Source organism: Wyeomyia smithii, chromosome 3 (genome assembly GCF_029784165.1).
Source record: "Wyeomyia smithii strain HCP4-BCI-WySm-NY-G18 chromosome 3, ASM2978416v1, whole genome shotgun sequence".
NCBI lineage: Eukaryota > Metazoa > Arthropoda > Insecta > Diptera > Culicidae > Wyeomyia > Wyeomyia smithii.
This window is the reverse complement of record NC_073696.1, coordinates 61,622,889-61,647,152: the sequence shown is the minus strand read 5'-3', so window position 1 is coordinate 61,647,152 and position 24,264 is coordinate 61,622,889. Positions and strand designations below refer to the sequence as shown.

General features: G+C 38.7%; 1 protein-coding gene across 7 annotated transcripts in view; it reads left to right on the top strand.

The window, feature by feature from the left end:
- LOC129732231 (mucin-4-like) overlaps window positions 1-24,264 on the top strand; it is a 255,175-nt gene that overhangs the window by 180,581 nt on the left and 50,330 nt on the right. For 2 of the 7 annotated variants that reach the window (XM_055692889.1, XM_055692883.1), the window contains exon 1: window positions 23,312-23,708. The gene's annotated coding sequence lies outside the window, so the exon portion shown is untranslated. Of the gene's footprint in view, window positions 1-16,567; window positions 16,753-23,303; window positions 23,709-24,264 lie in introns of those variants that run through there. The other 5 variants (XM_055692890.1, XM_055692887.1, XM_055692885.1 and 2 more) reach the window with 5 other exon arrangements.

Sequence of the window (24,264 nt, the reverse complement as noted above, 5' to 3'; positions counted from 1 at the left end):
ACCAAACGTGCAAAAGAGGAGGGGTAGGGGCTCGGTTGCAAACAAATGCCACCCATTCGGGGCACAGGCGACGCAGCGCATAACAAATGGGTTTTGCAGTCTGACGACCGAAGAGAAATTGGACTCTTATTCGCATAATGTTCACTTTTTGGTTGAATGGTTTGAGTCGGGCAGTTGCATTCGTGTCTTTTGTCGATATGAGCGAGAATACGAAGATTTTTCCGGATCCAAGAGAATGTGGAAAAATGCATCACCAGCGCCAAGGAGGTGTTACTGCAAATTTGCATAATTTTTCGATCTGTGTCATATATCTTATTAGATTATTATCGTCATTGAGCTGCTGAGATACGTTGAGCAATCAGTGAATTTAAGTGCTTAATTGTGATTTTGGTCCTCTTGTTCATGGCTCGCGTTGTTTAACTTTGAGAGCAATTGTTTATATGGTGCAATCTGAAGCCATTAGATCCAGCAGATATTTAAGACCGGAAAATTGTCGGTTGTTTCGTAATGGATCATAAAATCATTTTATGGCTTCCATTACACCCTTTTTGACAAAGTTGAAACAGAGCAGCAGCTTCAAGAGAACATCTCATCAGGTTGATAAACAGTAAAAATTTTTAAATCTTTCAAAATATTAAACTATGTATGGAAACATTGAATTACGAAATTGTGCAAAACCCAACATAATGTTGACTTTCGTTGGCCACGGACAACAGACAACACGTATCGATTACTGATCGGAATGAATCAAGAGCTATCATTTCACGGTACGCATCGTATTGCCACGATGGTCAAGGAAGCGGACAATTGCGGGCACACGTACTGCGAGCCTCTCAACATATTGATTAGTTTGCCGGCTCGCCTCGGCTGCCGGTATTACCTACCAAACGATTAATGTCGTTGGCCGCTGATTATTTCTAACTCACGTATTCCGCTATGGGACCCAGCGTAGCTCAACGATCAGTTTTAAATTGTTTTTAGAAATTATGCTCATGTTAGCCGCATATGACGACATTTTCACTTTCTTCGTTGCTTCAGTCTCGGTACTTACCTGTTAAAGCATCAGGAGAAAAATTAGGAGGGTGGTGATGTAATCGGTTACAGTTTTGTCATGCGGATGTAATTTGCCTTTCACCTGTTGATATGTGACGGAATGTCACACGAGTAAGATTCTTCTATCGGCACGATTACTTTTAAACTGCACTTTATTATCTGTCTATTTTGTCATAGTTTCCTTTGTGTCGGTATCTGATGGTTGCAAATCAAGTTTTATAATTGGTCACAAAATGGTTCCGAGGTTTGATAAAGCAAACTACTCATGAGAGTTTAGTTTAGTAGCAATTCTGTGGGATGACATCGATTACACCTTCCAGTTGGTCTCGAAGTACGATGCTGGCCTAACAAGCCAGTCGTCGTAGCTTCGAGTTTCGGCTCGGGAGAGAATGTTAGATAGTTCCAGTAGAATCGTAGCACTTGCCCCGCAATATATATATATATATATATATATATATATATATATATATATATATATATATATATATATATATATATATATATATATATATATATATATATATATATATATATATATATATATATATATATATATATATATATATATATATATATATATATATATATATATATATATATATATATATATATATATATAAGTGACTTTTCACCTACGCACACTAGAAAACGTCTAAACCCGTGTAAAGTTGCTTTTGTTTCCTCCAAACTGTAAATCATCGCATCTTGTTTCTTCGACTTTTATCACTTTTTAACATTTTCAGTCGATTATGTGCGATTATCACGAAAGAAAAAAATCATCCAGAAACAAGTTTAAGACATATAATGAGTGTTCAACTGAATATTTGTCCAGCTGCTTAAAACATAGCATTGCAAACAAAACAGCTATTTGTAAATATTTTCCTCAACTAGTGGCACTAATATATGCGTACGTAAAAAGGTCTATAGTCCTCCTGTTGTAATATGTCGTAAGGCGTCGTACACGTAACGTTCGTAACGCTAAAAATCTAGATTTCAGACCCCCTACCCACCTATGTAACGATAGGTAACGTAATTTGTGTTCGCAATTAGGATATCTTGTATTTTCATTTTTAATACATTTTTAAAGTGTATTCGAACTAATTGAACACTCTGTTACGTAATTTACGTAATTTGTGTACGACACCTGAGGTTCGCAATTTATATTGACTCAGAAAATGATATCTTGTATTTTCATTTTTTAATACATTTTTAAAGTGCATTCGAACTATTTGAACACTCTGTAAAATATTTTTATAATACCGTCAGGCGGGGTGAGATTGTGACATTCAACCTTATCAGTCACCTATTCCGTTCGCTCGTTGAATTTGTGCGCCTCTAGTAAGCGACTTTGCTAGGAGGATTTTTTTTGCATTTTTTTTACTTGTCTGTATGAATTGACGGAAAAAAATCATAGTTATTTAGTTTGAGATTTATCTTTTTGGAGTCATAATTAAGGAGTGCAGCACGGCTTCTTATAAGCATTTGGATCGTTCGTATAGACTAGCAATATTTAGAAAGATAGATAGGCGAAAAGAATGTTGTGAGCCAAACGAGCAAGAAAGGTAACAACACATTGCAAAGTATTGCAATCGGGTAAAAAAAGAACGTGTTTATTTTCGTACGTTTTTCTTGTTCTATTGCTAAACAATGTATTGAGAATGCTTCAAAATTACATTATCACAGTGATTTTTAACCGGAGGCTCACAAACCAGCGATTCTAGATTGGAGGACATGTCTTTAATTTTTAATATGAAGACATTTAACCAGCTGCGAAAACATTTTGGTTTGCGAAGACAGAGTGAAGACATTGAGAAATATGTGAAGACATCAGATCCTTAATTTGCCGGTTCCAATCTTCAGCAGATTTTTTCCTCACATCTCGGGTTTGAAGACATGTGAACACATTTTTTCGCGGAGGGTAAAGACATTTGAAAAAACCTAAATAAATCCACCTAGCGGTCAGACCCAGCCTTTCTCATTCAAACTTATTATTTGTTGAAATAGATTTTCATGAATGCTTGAATCCAATATAGGTATTTATATTCACTCTTTGGGTTCTAAAATATTGATGTTGTAATTGAGATATTAAATATGAAATTTGACGTAATGTTAGTGCTTAAGAAATAGCGAAATAAATGAAATTACTCTTAAATTCGAACAATTCAATCACGAGCGATGCCGGGAACGTTCAGATAGTACGACCACATTTAAATCATGTTGAGGCCATATATAGATCAAAGCAGGTATAGTTTTAAATTGTCTTTGAATTTCTTTTCTTTCCAAAACTTTTGAACAGCATATCAAATTGTTATGAAGTTTGTTATTTGTAAGTTTGAGATATGTCTCGTTTGTATGACACTAGTTATGTTCGAATAAGTCGTGTCTCCCAGATGGTCTCGAGGTACGATACTGGCCTAACAAGCCAATCGTCGTATGTTCGAGTCTCGGCTGTTAGTTTCAGTAGGATCGTAGCGCTAGCCCCGCAATTGTCCTGTACACTAAACAGTTGGCTGCGAAGTCTAAATATAAATAAACAGAAGGTCGAGTTCCTAATCGGAATGTAGCACCAAGGCTTTGCTTTGCTTTAAGTCGTGTAATACTTGAGATGATAGACAGCAAAATTCAATAGGGTGTTATGAGGCAGCTAGACCTTTCATTTGACACACACACACACACACACACACACACACACTTACACATATATACAGAAAATGCTAAGCTCGTCGAACTTCGGCCCTTTTGAGCACTTTTATACCTTTAGTTTTTGCAGTGATTGCTATACCTTTCTAGGAGAAAGGCAAAAAGTGAAATGGTAGAAATGACTTTTTATTTCAACTTCAATCCTGAGCAAAGCCGCAAACATTGAAATGGTACAATATCAAATTTAAATGATGTTGAGGCCACATATTTTGATCGTAGCTATAGTTTTAAACTGTCTGCGGGTTACGTTTCTTTCTATAACTTTCAAACCACATGTTTAAATATTATGTTTAAGGGTTTAAAAGCCGATTAATTTGAATTCAACTATGTTCATAGCTTCTGAGATATAAGAGCGATTTTTACATTCTGACGCAGCGCCAAAACTAAAAATTTTAATTACAATGAAATTCAATAGCAACCTAAGCGGCAAATAGACCCTTCATTTGACACCAAGATAGACAGAATCGGTCAGACCATCTCTGAGAAAACTGAGTGCGAAAAAAATGGTGTACATACACACGTACACACCCACACACAAACATATACACCTATACATGCAGAAAATGCTCGATTCGTTGAACTGAGTAGAGTAGTATATGACATTCGGCCATTTGGATTAATTTTCCACCTTTTAATTAGCCAGTGATCGTTGGGAGAAAGTCAATATGTTTACTTTCATTATGTGATTTCACATTTTTAAGAACAACGGACAAAGTTACAATCCGATTACAATGAAATTCAATAACAACCTATGGGGCAACTAGACCTTTCATTCGACACTAATTTTGTGAAAATCGGTTCTGCCATCTCTGAAAAAATGAGTGAGTTTAAACAACCTCAGGATAACTTTTCTTTACATAACTTTTGAACCATATGTTCAATAATTCCGAAATTTCAAAGTTAAGAGTTTTGGAGACAGTCCGATCATTTGAAACCAGTTTTATTGAAATCGGTATTGTGGTTTCTGAGATATTGACGTTTCGTGATTTTTACATTTTGATACATAACCTCTAAACTAAAAATCCGATTACAATGAAATTCAATAGCAACCTATGGCGCAACTAGACCTTTCATTTGACACTGATTTTATGAAAATCGGTCCAGCCATCTTTGAGAAAAGTGAGTGAGAAAAAAAAGTTGCACATACACATACACACACATACATACACACATACATACACACATACATACATACCTACAGAAAATGCTCAGTTCGTCGAAAGGGGTCGAGTGGTATATGACATTCGGCCATTGGGAACACTTTTATACCTTTGGGCTTTCCAGTGATTGCTATACCTTTCTAGGAGAAAGGCAAAAAGATCTGGCGCCCCGGAAGGGAGGTGTTCCATACAAATGATACACAAATTTCTGCACATCTCGAGAACTCACCAAGTAAATGGAACTAAGTTTGACATGTGAATGTTTTTAGGGGTAACAAATATGTCCATAATAGTTCGACACCCCTCCTTGTTCTGGAAGGGAGGAGTTCCATACAAATGAAACACAAATTTTTGCACATCTCGAGAACTAATCAAGCAAATGAAACCAAATTTGACGAGTGAAGCTTTTTAGGGGTAACAAATTTAGTATGTGAATGTTTTTGTGAGCAAGAAAAATTTCCATGGTGGTTCGACACCCGCCCTCCCCTCTTCTTTTCTAAAAGAGAGAGAGAGAGAGCTCTCGAGCTTTCAAATTTCTTCACAACTTAAGAATTAATCAAGTAAATGGAACCAAATTTGGCATGCGGAGGTTTTTGAGAGCAAAAAATATGTTTATGGTCTTCTGGATGAAAGGACTTTTAGACAAATCAAACACAAATTCCTATTGGTTGACAAATTATCCGTACTCGAGAAAAGGGGAAGGTCTCCCCTACAAATGAAACAGATATTTCAACCAGTTTTTTCCAGGAGCCAAAAATCGACTCCCTTTCAAATTAAAGATGGAGACTTTTGGTTTCTAATATAGGTATTTTCGCAACCAGAATGATGCCCAGAGGCTAGAAAATGTCTCCAAATATCATTTTTAAATCCAGATCGACCACATGCTGATCGACGGCCGACACTTTCCAGACGTCATAGATGTGCGGTCCTTTCGAGGTCCAAACATCGACTCGTATCACTATCTCGTGTTAGGTAAGATTCACGCCCGGCTGTCCAACGTATTTTAATCGAGATCGGCGAGGAAGATACGTCTGGACATCCACAGGTTAACAGTGGAAAGAGCTGCAGAGTATACTCGGGAGCACATCCATGATTCGGTCAGCGAATAAGCGTGAGAATAGGCATGACAACAGGAACCACGCGTAGTGGGTGGTTCGATGCTGAGTGTCTAGAGGTGACGGAAGAGATGAACCGGGCCTACGGCAACACGTTAGTAGCAGCTAATCGTGTGACGCGTCGGATGCGGGAGAAACACCGGGAGGCAAGAGCTGCCGAAAGGACTACGTTTGCGTCCTCGCGAAGGCGGAGAAGGAAGAGCTTCTATAGAACGAATAACGAAATCAGGAACCGGACCGTGCCATGTGTAATGATAGGGAGGAGAATCTGAATACCGATAAATCACAGGTGGCCAGGCATTGGAGGCACCATTTTGAAGTGGTGTTGAACAGTGCGGAAGGTAGGAGAGTCGTCGAGGGGAACAGGATAGAAGTTGAGGAGAATGGACAAGCTGTGGACCCACCAACATTGGACGAGGTGAAGAATGCTTGCAAAGAGCTGAAGAACCACAAAGCCGCTGGGAAGGACGGCTTACCGGCTGTTTTTTTTTAAGTCGGGAGCGAGCAGCTGTGTAGTGCAATTCACCAGATTATCCTAAGCGTATGGTCTGAGGATCAACTACCTACGGACTGGTTGGAAGGACACCTATGCCCTATCTACAAGAAGGGACATAGACTGGACTGTAGTAACTATCGAGGCATAACCCTCCTCAATTTCGCTTATAAAATTCTCTCCCGTATCCTGTTCCAGCGACTGGGGCCGTTGCAGGAAGCCTTTGTTGGAGAATACCAATGCGGTTTTCGAGTGGGACGATCTACAACGGACCTTGAGTTCACCTTAAGACAGATTCTCGACAAGTTTCGAGAACACAACTTGCAGACACATCATCATCTGTTTATTGACTTTAGGGCGGCGTACGATACAGTGAAACGCAATGCGCTGTGACAAATCATGCTAGAACATGGTTTTCCAACAAAACTAATTAAACTGTTGCGTGCGACGCTTGGTTTCACATCATGTGTCAGGACAGCGGGCGAATTTTCGGACGCGTTTGTGACGTTAGATGGTCTGAAGCAAGGTGACGGGTTCTCGAACTTGCTGTTCAACATAGCTTTTGAAGGTGCAATACGGAGGGCAGGTGTGCAGAGGAGCGGCACCACCATCACGAAGTCCATGCTTCTAGGCTTCGCGGACGACGTTGACATAATTGGTGTCAACCGTAGAGCAGTTGAGGAGGCCTGTTCGAAAGTTACCTGGAGGACCGTGGTAGGGAATGACCTTGGGATTCCGTCACTGAGCCGCTTCTACTTCACTCGCACTATTTGTTTGATTGCGCCTATCGCGTCAGTTCTGCCGATCAGGCAGTAAAATATCACCGGCGCACAACTACCGTCAACCCGGAAGGATTTTCGGTGTAAAAAGTATTAATCCAAATTTTAACTGAGAAGACCGAACTATTTTGAACTGAATTTCTTTTTTTAACGGCTTTTTCCCGTTAACACGCAAGTTCATTAAGCAGCCAGTATGTGAAGTAGAGAGAACGAAAATTAAGCGAACTGGAAATATGATACAGATTTGGAAAAATATACCGCATCCCGACGGGACTTGAACCCGCAATCTCCCTGTCGTCGGCATTTGACCAATTGAACTACGAGGGACGGTGGTGCTGTTCCACAATCTATATAGTAACACATTCCGCTGCCGACTGGTTGCCAGCAGGGATGCAACATGTACAGATTAACCTGTATTTTACAGATTTTTGGCCGAAGTAACGGTACAGAATCTGTATTTACAGATATACAGATTTTCGTCGAAAAGTACAGATTTACAGATTTTTCGAAATTGACATCAATTTGTATAAACACTCCAAATTTTATTTCATGAAATATTAAGCAAATTGAACATATTTCCAACTTCTCACACGTTTTAAGCTAAAAATTTTGTTTATGTACAATAAAAACTTAAAAAATACAAAGTTCTTTATGTTTAAACAATACAGATTTTTGCCTTTCTCCTAGAAAGGTATAGCAATCACTGGAAAAACCGAAGGTATAAAAGTGGTCCCAATGGCCGAATGTCATATACCACTCGACTTCTCTCGACGAACTGAGCATTTTCTGTATGTATGTATGTATGTGTGTATGTGTGTGTGTGTGTATGTGCAACTTTTTTTTCTCACTCACTTTTCTCAAAGCTGGCTGGACCGATTTTCATAAAATGAATTGCAAATAAAAGGTCTAGTTGCGCCATAGGTTGCTATTGAATTTCATTGTAATCGGATTTTTAGTTTAGAGGTTATGTATCAAAATGTAAAAATCACGAAACATCAATATCTCAGAAACCACACAACCGATTTCAATAAAACTGGTTTCAAATGATTGGGCTGTCCCCAGAACCCTATATTTTGAATTTCGTTATGATTGAACATATGGTTCAAAAGCTATGTAAAGAAAAGTTATCCTGAGGTTGTTTAAACTCACTCATTTTTCTCAGAGATGGCTGAACCGATTTTCACAAAATCAGTGTCAAATGGAAGGTCTAGTTGCCCCATAGGTTGTTATTGAATTTCATTGTAATCGGATTGTAATTTTGTCCGTTGTTTATAAAAATGTGAAATCACATAATGTAAGTAAACATATTGACTTTCTCTCAACGATCACTGGCTAATTAAAAGGTAAAAAAGTGATCCAAACGGCCGAATGTCATATACTACTCTACTCAGTTCAACGAATCGAGCATTTTCTGCATGTATGCATGTCTAGGTGTATATGATTGTGTGTGGGTGTGTACGTGTGTATGTGCACCTTTTTTTCGCACTCACTTTTCTCAGAGATGGTCTGACCGATTCTTTCTATCTTGGTGTCAAATGAAGGGTCTATTTGCCGCTAAGGTTGCTACTAAATTTTATTGTAATCAAACTTTTAGTTTTGGCGCTGCGTCAGAATTTGAAAATCGCTCTTATATCTTAGAAGCTATGAACATAGTTGAATTCAAATTAATCGGCTTTTAAACCCTTAAACATAATATTTAAACATGTGGTTTGAAAGTTATAGAAAGAAACGTAACCGATGGCCGGACCGATTTTCATAAAATCAGTCTCATATGGAAGGTCTTGTTGTCCCATAAGACACTATCGATTTTTGAAGTAGAATACTTCTCTCAGGAAGTTCGGCTACATAGGGATGTGAAATGAAAATCTAAAACCGAAAAAAGTGAAAAATATGTCCAATTTCATATGCTAATAAATCGGTTAGTATTCGATGGATTTCCTTCGTTCTTGCAGCAATAGATTGGAAAATCTTCTAAGATTCTTCCTTAAATTGTAATTTTATTATTCACACTATTGTACTATTGAAAATAGTCAAGCCTTGTCAAAACGAAAAATTCGACCTCTGATTGGTCGTTATATGCTTGCTTCCCAAGCACGGTCGACAGAATCATATACCTTGCAATTGAAAACATGCTATTTGGCCTATATAAGAGCCTGTTTCAGCCGAAGCCGCTCATAATAGTTCTAGACAGCGACAACAGCAGTCGTCCTTCCTTAGCAGCAGCACTAGACCTGTGGTTGGTCACCACGTCTCAGGAGCAGCGCGGTTTTTCTCAGCGTGTGCCGCCAGACAGCCATTATTCCCCCCGTGTTGGGGCTGCATGAAGATTGCCATCAGGAAATCCAATTTTGGAAATCAAAATGCCTTTTTGAAGGCAAATAAAAAAGTCATTGAAAGTTAATAATTTTTGTCAACGCAAGCAAGTCTTCTGTGTTGCATCCTAGCAATTTAAATTTGTCGCACCCGTCTAATTTACTGAACGTGAAATAGCTTCCACAGTGCATGTTGTCCGTGTATCTTAATTCCCCCAATGTTAGGGCAGCTCAAAGGTTGTAATTAGCAACCGATTTTGAACCGCAAAATGCTTTTTTTTTCAAGGCAAATAAAAAAATAATTGAAGGTTAATAATTTTCTGGCATCAACACAAGCAGACATTCTGTGCGGGATGCAACCAAATTCTGTTGTTGATGTCTAATTTTTACTTTATTTAGTAAACCCCCCACTGTAGGGGCAGCGCAAAGGCTGCGATCAGCATAACCGACATTAAATAACAAACTGCCCTGTTAGACCGCATTCACAAAGACAGTTAGTTCGACTATGCAGAGCTAATATGAAGTCGATTCAATCAATCAGCATAAACAGAATTTCGTCGTCTCCCAGCTGCCAAGTTGCAACATGATGCAACACGCAACAGTGAGCAAGCGAAATCGCTTGATGTTACAAACCGCAATAAGATACCGATTAAAACCGTTGCGTGTGTGAGAGCACCATCGGTATTTATTCGCTGGATACAAAAATCAAATGCGAATTGTGGAATAATTAGTCTAAAGAACATAAGGAAATGGTAAACCTGAACTGAAAGGCGTGGCCTATTACGTTGCACCCTTCGGCTATAAAAGAGTGTTTCTGGGAAAACTAGCTACATTCATTAGTCGGAAGGTGAACTGGATGAACCGTCCACAACGTTGACAGCAGTAACAGCAGATATCGGCACTCAGCAGTAACAGACCATAGCAGCGGGTCGCGCCTGTGGCTGCCTTAAAATTAAACAAATCACTTGCCCTGTGGTTGGTCACCACGTCTCAGGCCTCTGCCAGGCTAAACGCCAACGCGAGCGATCGGGCGAGAATTTTGCGGTACATCAGCCGGCACTTCCTCTAATGGAAAAGTAGGATCATTTTGTTTAGAAGAACATTACTGTCGGTAATATTACAGAGATGCGATTGCATCATATCCGATATGGAATTGAACAATTGTTCTTTTGAGGACAAATAAAACACTTAATTCGAAGAGTTAATAGCTTTGGGTACCAGTAGCAGTATGCTAACAGCCTCAGCGGTAGGTGCAGTCGGAACTTCCCTAAGACCGATGTAATAAGGAAGTAAATGGAATCGGCACGGCGAAACAGTTCGGGTGTTCTTAAACGCGCGTCATTTTTCGTACGATAGCGGCGGTATTAGCGGTAGATGCATTTGCCAACACTTACTCCAGTAAAGCCGTGTCTAATTTTCAATGTGAAAACACCTTTCTATTGTGTTGGCCGTGCGCGTTAGGCCTCTGCCAGGCTAAACGCGATAAGCGGCGCGAACCGATACGCCGGCCGTAGGTTAATTTACAGCCGTAAGTAGAGCTGTGTAAAAGTATTCTACTTCAACCTTGCGGTCGTGGCTTTGCTCACAACCCTCCAGTATTTTTTTGCAAACGGATAACTACTTTGCCTGTTATGTTTAAAAATGTGAAATCCAGCTATGAAAAGAAACATATTCCGAAGACTACTTGGACTCACTCACTTTTCTCAGAGATGGTTGAACCGATTTCCACAAAATTAGTATCAAATGAGAGGTCTAGTTGCCTCATAACACCCTATTGAATTTTGCTGTAATCGGACCGTAACTTCGTCTGTATCGTATCGAAATGTGAAAATCACGAAACTTCATTATCTTAGAATAATATTGATATCAGATGAACGGGCTAGTTAAGGGTTAACTGATGAATTATGATTGAACACGTGGTTTCAAAGTTTGGCTGCCCTATACGTTCTCTTTTCATTTGATTGTTATCAAACTTAAGCAACCGTTATGTATTAAATTGTTAAAACAATGAAAGTCTATTATCTCAAGTATTACACGACTCATTTGCACTTAACTAGTGTCATACAAACGAGTCATATCTCAAACTTATACCACAATAGATCAAAATAATGGTCCCAGTGGTCCAAATCTTACAAAAAAAAAATCACAAACCTTCAAATAACATACTTCATAAAAATTTGATATGCTGTTGAAAAGTTTTGGAAAGAAAAGAAATTCAAAGACTATTCATCACTATACCTGCTTTGATCAATATATATGGGCTCAGCGTTTCCGGTATCGCTCGTGAATCAATTGTTCGAAATTAAGAGCAATTTCTTTAATTTCGCTATTTCTTAAGCACTAACATTACGTCAAATTTCATATTTTATACTTCAATTACAACATCAATATTTTAGAACCCAATGAGTGAATATGAATACCTTTATTGGATTTAAGCATTCATGTAAATCTATTTTTACAAATAATAAGTTTGAATGAGAAAGGCTGAGTCTGACCGCTAGGTGGATTGATTAAGGTTTTTTACACATATTTTTGTTCCATATACAGATGCTCAGATTTTTTCAAGGGAAAACACAGATTTAAATGTGGCAACCCTGGTTGCCAGTCTGATGGCCCTAACAAGGCCTTTACGTCTCTCAAAAGGGAAGCTGCGAGAATTGGACTCATCATAAACACTGGCAAAACGAAGTACATGGTGGTTGGCAGAGAGCGTAGTAGTTCTGCAGGTGTTGGTCCTGCGGTGGAGATGGATGGGAATACTTTTGAAGTGGTCGACGAATTTGTTCATCTTGGTATTCTCGTAACATGTGACAACGAGGTGAGCAGCGAGGTGAAGAGACGGATTACGGTAGCGAATAAGGCATATTACGGGTTGCGTAGCCAGTTTAGGTCCCGTAGTCTACAGATCCGTACGAAGTTTGCGCTCTATATGACCCTGATCTCTCCGCTGGCGCTCTACGGACATGAATCGTGCGCGTGGAAGGAGGCCGATCGACGAGCGCTTAGAGTCTTCGAATATCTGCGGAACCAGAATGATGTAAGGAGCTTAAAATCAACCTCAGACACCATTTTGAATTGTGAGATGGCAACTTCTATATTTGATTAGAAAAAATAGTAACGTCGTACGAGGCTTCTTTTGACACTTTTTCCAAATTTTTCAACTTCAGGTAATTCAGGTAATGGGAGTCCATTATAGTTAATAGAAACTCAATGATTTTTACTTACATTGAACGCGGATACGTATGCAATAGTCACGAATTATTTCATTTGAATTCGTTGAGAAATTAAAAAAAAATGTTCATATAGCTATTAAAAAGTTATTTGTTGCTTCCGACCTGGGGCTACTTTGGCGATTCAAGAAATCGATAGGCGAAGCAAAAGCAAAGCCTTGGTGCTCTACATTCCGATTCGGAACTCGACCTTCTGTTTGTTATACACAGACTTCGCAGCCAACTGTTAAGTGTACAGGACAATTGCGGGGCTAGCGCTACGATCTTACTGACGCTAACAGTCTCTCCCGAGCCGAGAGTCGAACCTACGACGACTGGTTCGTACCTCGACACCAGCTGGGAGGGTAAGAAATCGATAGGACTCTGAACAAAAATACATTTTTTTTAGCTTAGTCATATTTCTTTTTATAGGTTATAACATAAGGACCTATGTTATGAAAATTCTTTGGTTTTCTTTGGTGTGAATCAGAGACCTTGTTGTAGATAGTCTGCCGACTGCATTTTGGCTGTCTTGCAGCTTCCGCGATGGACATGTCTTCGGTTTCAACTTTTTTGAGACTTTTCCGTGATTGTTCTTTCCCTTGAATGTATGACTGAAACTCATATAGTATATATTCGGAATTCATTGGCCTTTGGTAAGTTTGTACCATACAATCACGAACACAACCTTGCAAAATGGCTGACAAAAAGATCGCCTCATCCAACATTTTTGCAAAAATAACGATCTTTAACTGAAATTTAAGATATAGTTTTGCTAAACAATATCATAAAATTGAAATGTCTCCGCACCTCGGTAGCTCTAACAGATTGCGTTGAAACGAAATAAAGAATATAGTGAATGTTTGATCACAAAAAAAGTTAACTGTACCTACTGTATCTGATATGGAGCAAAACAAGACTTTTTCTGGGGAAAGTGAAAAGTCCACCCTTGGTCAAAGGCGGAGCGGACCCAATTAGTTCCCAAGCTTCATTTCACTGCCCACGAATGAGGGTAATTTGTTCTCCTGAACAGAGCATTGTTACTGGTGCGAATTTATGCATCATTTATGCTATGCCACGGTATAAATTTCGAAAATCCAAATTACGCTTGTGGGAAGCATGAGTTTGACGAATTGAATTTGAGGTGATTTAATTGTAAGCTTCATATAATTGGTGTAAGTTTTTTGTAGCTGCTTTATCAAACAGGGTAGTTTGAAAATAGCTGCAGCAGTTGGGCAGTATTTTTGAGTTTGGAAACATTTCCATTAAAATGAAAATTTATGCATATACATTAATCCCCTCAAATGTTGTTTTTGTTCAAGAATCATAAACATTTTTGTAAGCGAAAATGTTTAATACAATTTAGTGATGAATACTTGACAACTTTCTATAGTGAGATTATGTTAACTCACTTAACGTGACATACCTGTATCTAATCAGTTCTAGACCAACTATTTCATTCGAGAAAGTGGTAATTCTACTGATCGCGCTTTGTTTCATTCAGCAAAAATAACTATTAAATATGAGCCTAGCACAACAGCATTCAATGTTTACTTTCTTTTCAATCCCCTTTTTTTTCTTTCAAATATTCACTTTCATTTAAAATAAGTACATAGGCTGCTTATGCATGCAATTTTAAACTGACCATTGCGGGGCACTGAAACAAGTGTCGATCCCTCTGTATATTTTATTGCTGTTAGTTCAGCTACTATCTTTTATGCCTGCACTCATTTAGCGTCACATTTGTGGGCGGTAGCTGGAGAAGAAGCAGAAGAACTATTTGCCCTGTTGGAAAAATGTGCGCTAAGTGATAGCAGCTTATCCATTGGATGAGACGGCTGCTGGTAAGCGAACGATTGGTCAGGTTTATGATGAAACAGCGAACGGCTTAACTAATGCAAGGCACGCTACGGCGAAACGGTTTATCTGCGAGTAATATGCATTAGAAAGTGAAACCTGCAGAATTCATAACCGTCCGTTGGAGAAGAATCGGGTGGGTGAATGTTTCACTTACAGAATAAATGATGCGTTTTAGGTTGCCTAATCATTGACCGAATTAGGCCTGTGCGATAGAATTATAACGTTATGGCTCATTTATGCGTTATGACCTATAATACTTTTTTATTACAAATTTTTGATATAAAGTCATAAAAAGAACAAAATGCGAAACCACATCAATATTGTGCGGATTTAGTGCAACTTTTGAATAAATTTGAACCTGGATTACGAATCTGTCTTGTTAATGACGCATCTTTTGTGTAAATAATAAAAATGTATAATGTTTTGTGCGAAATCAGATCAACACTAGTACGAATTGAAAGAACGCAATAATTGCTCAGGCTCGAACTTCTGCGTGTAGGCTTGAAAACAAGCAGCGTGAAGTGGTTTTTTGAGAGTATCTAATGGTGGAGCAAAATATGAAGTTTTAATTGATTAATTTTGAAGCAAGATTTGAACTTCATCACAATACATGGATGTTAAATCATAATATTACAAAAGTGTGTTGAGAATAACTGTACAATAATAATTGAGAAGATATTCGGTGGAAATAGGTACAACAAAAATGCTCTAACTTCGATTACAGTTTTTATCACGTGGAGGTGGTTGGCCGGAAATTACCCACGGCGATTTTCTGTCATTTGCTGCTCGATTGCCATACACAAAGACCAGATGCATTGGTGTCGATGAAACGAAATGAACCGTGAAATTTTATAATTGTGAAATCACCTTTCTGCGCTTCGATAACAGTACCCGGGAGGGTAAAATTGGACTAAACCACACATAAAACTCCCCGAGAAGCATACGATAGCAAAGGTAATGGCTTTAAAACTAGCTCATAAAAACGCAAACGAAACTGCCGTTGAGGCACAGGCCTATGGTGTGGGCATAGGCCGCAGGCATGCACTTGTCCGGCCGAAAAGCATCCACCAGCAGATAGAAATAGAAAATTGGCGCGCTATTTTTTTCTCCTGGGGGCTTTTCTAGCGAACAACCGCGTGAAATGTTTTACACCTCATCGAAATTCAGTGCGCATTATCGCTTTTTCTTTCCATTTATTTCAATGCACTTCTTGGCAAACGAAGAAGTGAAACAATAAACAACACCACAACCACAAATCAATATTCGGAAGACAGCAGGTTGGGTATCACTTTTACTTTTCATTTATGCGCGTGTTGTTTGATGATGACAAAATACCTATCGGTATAACAGTTGCATTGTTGAAATAGAAACTCAGCGTTTGCCGGAAGCGTTCGGTCTGCCCGCTTACGCCATATTGACGCGTCACATGGGGGATAAAATGACGCTCGCTTAGGTGCAACGAGGAGGCATGCACAAAGAATCGATTAGACGCGTAAGCGGATTCCCGGAATGTGAGGTCCGCAGTCACCTGGTTTATGATTGGAACTATCCGTTGGTTTGAAATTCAAACCTGTCAACGCCCGCCAAGTTATAACGTAATATTTCATAGAACCAAAAATGTTTTCATTTCATATTTTCATACTGTTCCGATTTATCTTCTTGTATTAAAAAAAAAATAGTTCTTTTTCATTTTCTAGTTTTTATTTTACAGTTCGCACTTTTACTTTCCATTTTTTTATTGATATATTTATTATGCGTTGATACGAACTTAGCCATTTTATCCATATTTCGTTCGTTTGTATTTTATGCTTCTCTGTTATCGCTTAAACTATTACTGCGAAAAACAATGATTCAATAAATTCATCACATTTCTATTCCCATTACAGTTTTTTCACCGATTAAAAACGCGTACAAAACGTTCGTCTGATGCCAATGCAATCTATAGCATTCGTCCGGTCGGCAATCGACCCGCTTTCAGAACAGCATTTCTCTTAATCCATCACCAGGCCAGGCATCATCTTGAAGCCTGTAATTATCGGCAAACAGCAAAGCTTCAACCACCGATTTGAAGGTTAGTATTACAATACTCACATTCATGGCAATTGTTTTGGGCAATAATACTTCAACTTTTAATTTCCGATGGCTGCACGTTGCGCTACGTTTCACCTTCTGCCGGCCTCTCGTCAATCGGTGGATCGAGTTTCAGTGGCGCCCACTAGCAGCCACGTGCTGTGGTAATTTGCGGTGTTATTACTTTCCTCTGCAGCTTGTTTTTTTTTCTGATTATTTCAAACCGTGCAGTCCCATTCATCTGTGCGTGGCCTAGAGGTCGCAAGACATTTCAAAATATGCTGCTTTTTCTTGGCTGGTTGCATCGAGAGCTGCATTACGGTCGGTAGAGATGTTCAACAATGAACAATAATTATGAATACAGTGAATATCCCGATTTCTCAAATATTTTCAAAGTAGTTAGATGTAACCATTCTTGGCTGAAAGATTTGAGCGTGTTATCAACTTTTTCAGACATTGGTTTGACTCACATTCATACCTCATGCAAAGAGCAAAATTTTCGCTAAAAAAATTAAACGTACTTACGTGGAGTAAGAGCAAAATTTACCTATGTATTTTTTGCACCGTTTTTGTGACTTACTAAATAATAATAACAATATATAATAAGAATTTTTTGCCAACACTGCCGTGAAACACTTATCAGTCCCTTCTGTGAAATTATTGAACGGACATCGGTAGAAGAATCGAAATATTTGAAAAAAGGATTTTGACTTCTGAAGATATTTTATATCATACAAGTTTCTAGAATTTGATATATTTTTAAGGAAGAAATTTTTAAAAAATTCTAAAATCAAGCTGTCCAGTTAGTCGTACATTTTCTCTGTAACTACTGAACCGATTAGTGCACTCTTAGTTTTGTTTAAAAGATTTTGTTATGTAGTTGATCTTGACCTTAAATACTTTTTGATGAAAAATAAAATAAAATAAATAAAAGAATAAATCAACTCTTTCGATAATTTTTAAAAACGGGGGAGAGTGGCATCACTTCCATTGGCAGTGTTTTATTATTAAGTTTAGGTGTTTTCGTTTATTTAAATAAGTGGAATCGGTAGCAGGTTGTAATGGATGTTGTATATTATTGTTTACAGTAGGAAATGACTGAAAAAGTGATTTGGTCGCTTGGATTTACAATTGATAAAATTCGGAGAATTTGTGATATATTGAGTTGAGAGGAGCCATTTTTTTCATCCGCGTTCAGTGCTATGGTAGTGGTGTGGAGCTAGGACAGGATGTGACAAGTGGCTTCTAGTTATTCTTCTTTTCGTTCAAAATAGCCTTCATTAAACATTTTAATTTTTCGGCACGACGCTTGCCAGTGTCGCCAACAATGTTTTATAAAGGAAATTTCAATACCTAGGGTTTTTCAAGTTCTGGGTTACAATTATAATTAGTTACTTGATAATGGTTACTCAATGAATCTTGAATTGATTTGAAGATATATTTAGGATTTATTTGAACTAGTCACCCGATTATGCAGTCTAAATTGAAAAAGAAGATATGGTTTGCTCACCAATCGTACACGCTCTCATTTTTTACCAAGTGCACTGTAGTGTTAGTGAAGGGAAAATGGAAGCGTCAACGATGAGAAGGCTTGTGTTTTTTCTTTCTCTGAGCTTTGTGCACAACAGAATGCCTTTTTTTGCATCAGCTGTTCCTGTTGTTGCCCGAGCAACGCTGCTCGCAATAATACCATGGTCCACACGAGATACGGGAATCAAAAGACAAGTGATATTGGTTTTGATGATATTTTACATGCGGTGCGATGTGGGTTTTAATATGATATCGAAGTACAAATGTGACTATTTTAATGCACACCTTTTCTTTCGTTGGATTAGAACGGCAGCGGGCGAGCGAGAGAAATTTTTTTTGGGCTTCGGAGAGGCCGATTTTTGGATCCTCTCGCATGACCAGGTGGATGACACGCTCTCGCCCGACGCAGTGGGATGACAACGGTAGGAGAATGTGTGTTTAGCAAATAGATTGGAGAGTGTTACTTACTTCATACACCCAACGTTGTCAGTTCACCGTTTTGACACTAATTGATCTCTTTTTTGGTAGATTGTTGTATATTATTTTTGCCTTAATAATATGCTACAAATCTTTAGACAGAATTGGCAGTTCTACAATAAAAAAATCTTTAAAAAAAATATAATTATGCGCGAAAAGTATCTGATCGTATTGCCTTCAATGGTAAGTCCTGACCGGACGGTTACTGACATTTTACCCAGTTATCCAGCGGTCGTCCATAATGGTCCGGTGTAAACGCGTCTTCGGCCCCGGTGAGTTTTCCTCATCTCAAGGTTTTCGGAGTGTGATGACTCACTCGCTGGTAAACCGGAATAGGCTTCGTTCGGTCCATAAATTTTGTGATAAATCTAAGGGACCATCCATTAATGATGTCACGCATTTAGGGGGAGGGAGGGGGTTTGGATTATTGTGACATTTTATGGCATAAGCGGAAGAGGGTGTTAATTTGAGTGTGACATAACATTTCAACTCAAAAAAATGGAAAAGACACATAGATTTACACAGAGTTTATCTCAGAACTATTTATGATACTTGCATCATTCGTTCATAGTTCTACGATCCCTTTTTTGCTCAAGATTTACTTGAGATAAAATAAATGACAAATTTCTTTCCACATTTAATAGCACAATGGAACGAACACTCTATTTTACCTTGCATGTTTATTTATATATTGATAGGGCTGCTTGGCTATTGTAACATGTGGAGAAGATTTGGATTGTAAATTGATTGAATAAGAGGAACTAGATATGGATGGTCTTGCAGCTTTCCATATCGTTTATATGTGGCTTCATCAACAGAATCCTTAGACTGATGATTAAACCTTTTTCTAGTTATCTTTCATAATCCTCTTCCTTTCAGTTTCAATTACTCTTTCAAAAAATCGTTCTAATTTAGACAAAATAAAGAGGTTGTTTTTAAGAGACGACCGCAGAATTAACGTAGAATATGTAGAATATTATGTAAATGTATTTCTTGCAATAGGTTTCGGAATACACACGATTGGAGCTAATCAATTTGGTGATCAGCTTTCTTTTTCAGATGACCTTTACCTAGCCGGCACCAGTGTTACGACAATGACCAACAGCAGAAGCTATGTGCAGCTATGCGGTTCCACTCGATATCCACGCTGACATGATAAAAAGGCACGTCATTATTTCAAGTTCTCTCATTCTCCAACCTTCTACAAATTTTATTTCGTATGTTGAAAGTTGGAATACTAATGTATGCGCAGTGGTCGAATCGCGTACGATATCCGCACTGACATAATAAACAAGTTACACCTCTATTTCAAATTCTCTCATTTTCCAACCTTCGAAGAATTTTTTTTTTGTATGTTGGAAAACTAATGTACAAAAAATAAATCTCATTTCATTCAATTTTAGAGCTATCTTCTGAATAGCTCCGCCTTTTTGTAAAGTTCCCACAGTATGCCCCAGTTTAATAATACGATTGCACAAAGCTCTCACAAACGCAACAACATAACATGTATCGTGTCGTGTTGCGGCTTGGAAGGAGACAATGTTTCCGTTCCCGTTGCGTGTTTGATATTGCTCATGGCAGACATGAGTATGGAGGTCGAAAATCTGCTGTGATGTCAAACTATAACCGTCTTATTTAAGACGTGACATCTTTGTTAATGAAGAGTTGTGAAATTTCTAAAACAGACTCAGCATTGTGAGCAGAATGTGTCGAACTTTTCTGTTCGAAATCAGACTTGTTTCGTATATACCCCTGGTTATGCACAGTATCAACGAATCGTGGTGAACATCACACTGCTGCGCATTTGCAGCACCATCAAACCACAGTTACAGTTTACGAATCACCATTCATTATGCTCTTCCAAATACGTATAGTAGCCTTGAAAAAGGCCGATTACTGCAATTTACATTCAATTATCGCATAAATGCGTCAGATCGCGTGCGTTATCCTCTCTGACACAATCAAATGGGTAGCGCCTTTTCGTTACGCTCTCTCTCTCTTTCGTATGTGAAAATTTTATTTCTTATGTTGGAATACTTAGTATGCGCCGTCGTCAAATCGCGTACGGTATCCGCACTGACAAAATAAAGAAGTCACACCTTTATTTCCAGTTATATCATTTTCCAACGTTCGAAAAAAATATTTCGTATGTTGGAATACTAATGTACGAAAAAAAAATCATTCTGTTTTGAAGCTATCTTCTGAATAGCTCCGCCTTTTTGTCAAGCTCCCACAATTTGTCCCAGTTTCGTAATACGGATGTATGTACAAAAATTGATTTCTTTTGGACATCTTGCCGAGCTGGACCGATAAAGCTGAGAGCTTTAAAGGCATCAATATAATATGTATCGTGTCGATGACTACGCAACGTTTGCCTTTTTTCCGAAGGTACTTGGCATTGATAGAAAATGATATAAATATTTAGGTGCTCAGCATGGTAGATGATTTTTACGCGCTTCATTCGTATAGGATCACACTATTTGAATCGTTCATTCGTTTTTCTAATGAGCTAGCTTCGCGCGCAACATCGTTCGATTCCGTTAATTACCACGTTATTTTGCCGCTGTCGTAGAGATTTAGGAATAAACGGTCAAAAACGGCCCAGAACCAATTTAAACAATTTGAAAAGTTGGGGCACTTGCTTTATTGTACAGATTATCTTTGATCATTGAAAGTTTTTCTCAAAAGTAATACAGTGTCGTATAGACCACTCCAATGCAAAATATACGAATGAGTTTGAAATCGCCAATTCTGAAAAGCATATGCGACATCAAGCGGCGAGCGCTTGCACTAGTATGACAACACGTCAGACAAAGTTTGACGCAGCACAAGTAACAAGCTCTAGCAAAACACATTGATTCCAGCGAACAGTCGGATAAAGTTGCGACAAAATATACGACCAGTTGATTATTTTGACTAATTTTGAAGAAAACGTGCTATTTATCGGAGATACCTTGATTGATACAAATTCTAGAGAGTATTTATCACGTTGAAAATAAACCGATATGATTTTAATTCGTGAATTTTGATCAAAATATCGCTACATGAGCCGCTTTTTTCAATGCACGGAGCCGCACCGGATTGTTATTCGTAGAATGACAACAAACGATAGAAAACCTTTGTTTACAATACACTTTATGATATTAAAAACAGGAATCGACTGGATGCCCCGAAAAACGACAGCGAGCGGTGATGCTCAAATCAAAATAGTTTCTAACAAAGATTCTTTCCAGTCTGCAGTGACGAGCTGAACATACCTATGTGTTTCCGTTCCATCTAGAGGTTTATAGAACATAGACTCGGTGGTAGAAGGACCAGGAAGGTGCTTATGCTTGACTTGATTGTTTCTTATGGAAAAAAACTGGCTACATCGCCCGATTGGCTATATCTTTAAACCGCAGTACACGCGAAAACCAATTATTAGAAGACATCAGGCTACTGTACGTGGAGTGGGCTACCGTTAAAATGTCAATTCATGCAAGACTATGACGAACTGTGAAAAAATTGTTTACTGATCGGAATGTCGACGTCACGGAGTGGCCAGGCCAGTCTTAACTCCTTTTGAGAATCTGTGACTTAAATCCTTTTGAAAATCTGTGGCAGATCGTAAATAACTCAGTTCATATGGAAAACCCCGAAAGCGAGCAGGAAATATTGGAAGTAATCAAAGTAGCCTGGTATGCGATCCCTGTCAGTAATTGTCCAAAGCTAGTCGATTCTAGGCCGGAACACTAACACTAACGGTCTCTCGGCTTGTTAGGCCAGCCTCGAGACCAGAAGATGAGCAGAGAGAGATGCAGAAACTCGTTCGGAACAAAGGATAGGTATACGACGAAGTATTAGCACGGAATAGTGAATAAAACTTATTCTCGACATGAATTCTACTTGGTGTGTTTTTTACTGACCCTTAAGTAAGGTAAAATAGCATTTTTTTTTATAATTTTTTTAACTGTGGTTATAAAGGATAATTCATGGATAGAAACAATGAGTTTCTAATTTTTTTTGCCAAAGTTTTGCAACTTTCATTACTCGCTTGAGCAGTGCCAGAGGTTAAATTTTTTTGTTGAATTTTATTGATTTGTAAAATTTAACAATTGTATGTGTATAGAACTATGATTCTTTCCAGTTTTCTTTTGGTATACGGTCGACCGTATGATTCTGTCCGGATTCTGTGGAAAAAAAATCGCATCTTAAATGCAAGAGAAATTATAAATATTCTAATCCTAGAGGATGAATGACTCAGAGGAAACACAGAGGAGTAGAATTGAACTTTACGTTCAATTGCATCATGGTCGTGCAGCAAACCATAAATTTCTAAACAACCACTGAGCAACCCTAGGGGTACCTACCCACCTGCAGTAGCTGTGAGAGCAACGCGTTTTTTGTTTTTGCTAACAGTTTTCTCTCCTTCAGCTTGCAAATCAAGTAGCATGCTAAGCCGAAGAAAGAGCCATGCCGGCTTTGTGGCGCTCGCGGGACCACGGAGTCGGGATGAAAGCATCAGCCACCATCAGAAATCTTATGCGAATCATCATCAGTTAAACTTGAACTTCGAAAGCGTACGGTTGTTAGTGCGGTAAAGTCCATCCAATCGATTGTTCAGGGCATCCGCGCATCTCGAGTGGGTCGGTGTTCGAAGTGGAGTCCAGTGGACCCAGCAAAAGAGGAACGATTGTTTGCCGCGAGACATTCGACGCGCTTAACCCGTCAAGTGTTGTCGCGTGGGGTGCGTGCACCTGCTTCACTCCGTTTGGCGCTGGGTTGGGTGGCAAACGAAGAAGATGCAAAAAGACACGGTGTTTGTTTGATGGATACTTATGCTCACTCGCCCGCTCTCACCGAAAGGAGGTGGAAAAAATTGCTAAGCATAGTTTTACTCCGCACTACTCTACATGCTCTTGAGTTTCGATTCAGTTTTTATAAGTTATTAAGCGGTCTCGAAGAAAGCAGGTACAACCAGCTCCCGGTTTCGGTGCAACGACTAGTTTTACCGGATTGTGGCGCGCTAAGGCTTGTGTATTTTTTTTTTACTTTCTTGAACAGTACGCGATTTTCCCTAGCAAATCGTCTTGCACTAACAGAAAGTGTGTGTGCTTGTAAATGTCAGTCAGTGTGTTACTCCTTTGGAAATCTCTTTTTTTTCTTGTTTTCAATCGAACTTGATTTCTTTTCGCTGCTCCAGTGATTTAATTAGTTCATACAGCTTTTTTTCGCGTTCGACAAGATTCAGTACCGATTGTGGCGCTCGGTAGCATCGGAATTTTTAATTTTCGGTCATCGTTAGCGTTTTGTGTGGCGTGCTCGCAATCAATCCGGTTCCCGTGGGGTGCGAATAAATGAATTTTTCAGATGAATGTATGGTGTGGGCAAGTGCCGTTTTCCTCCTTTGATGCTCGAGAAGATGATGAAGACAAATGTGGCTTGTGCTTGTTTTAACGAAACTGTTAATGTGTGATAAATACTTCACCCCATCGGCCCAAACACAAAACTAAGAAAGACAAACAGC